Genomic DNA, 1,108 nt, shown 5'->3' with positions numbered 1-1,108 from the left:
GTTGCCTCACCGGAAGTCTCTTACTGAGTTGGATCCGGAGCTCTGTACGGCCTCTCCGGCCTCAGGTTCCGCACGCACAAGGTTCCGGGGCGGAGCTTCTTTCCGAGTTCCGGGGGCTGAGTGAAGTCAGCCTGGTAAATCTTGGGGTCCTCAAAACCCCCTCTTCCTGGAGATCCGCCTGTGTATGTGCTCTGGCCTCAATTAGTTGATATATTTGCTCAAGGGGTAGCCCTGATTTTCATGCTTTCTTGAATGTTGTTGGCCGGAGTGTATTTAGTGTGAGCCACAGGCCTACCCTAAAGGTGATGGCAGGGAGGGCAATGCTCTGCGCTTTCTGCAGAATTTGATGCTCCGCGCTTCTGTCAAAGATGCCAGCACTGCACTTAAATGGACCATAGGCTTTAACAGATGGGCTCCTTGAACCAACGCTGCTGGAGTTTCTGATTGCAGAAGATCCTCCAAGGATCTTGCTTTGGCTTTGGGAGATCAGGGGATACCTGGACTCCCAACTCATTGCCATCCCAACTGAGATCTCAGCTTGTCACCAGTTCCATCCCCGAGTGCTGCTGTCCCTGTAGGGCCCTTGGCCAGCTACTTCCTAAGGCCTCACACCCCGACCGTCCCCCAGTGATCCTGCAGCTCAGAGCTCTCTATTACTAGTCTTTGCAAGCTACCTTCTTTTGAAGCCTCTTTTGTGTTACTTCCAAAACAGTAAGGACCTTAGCTCTCACTCTTCCAAACCCCAGGACAATAGGAATGGGAAGACAGAGCAGAGGAACACTATGGAAAGGTCCCAGACGTGATGCATCTTTTTTTATAGGCCAAGCATATTCTAATGGCTTGCTCTTAAAGTTTGTCCCTCCTCTGCCTCCTTCCTTTAGAGGTTTTGCTGGGTTTTAAAATAGAAAATTTTGAATGATAATAATAATTCCATATACACTGCAGTTAGTGAGGGGAGATGTGGTTGGTATATTTACACCCTCCAAACTACGCATTTTCAGGTTTGCAGGATAAGCTCTATTCCAACTACGTTTGCAAAACGAAACAAACCAAAAAACATTTCCTGCATAAACCTTTCAAAGAAGCAATTCTTGTCACCCAGAAAAAA

Source organism: Suncus etruscus, chromosome 3 (assembly GCF_024139225.1).
Source record: "Suncus etruscus isolate mSunEtr1 chromosome 3, mSunEtr1.pri.cur, whole genome shotgun sequence".
In the NCBI taxonomy this organism is placed as follows: Eukaryota; Metazoa; Chordata; class Mammalia; order Eulipotyphla; family Soricidae; genus Suncus; species Suncus etruscus.
This window is presented reverse-complemented; position numbering follows the sequence as displayed.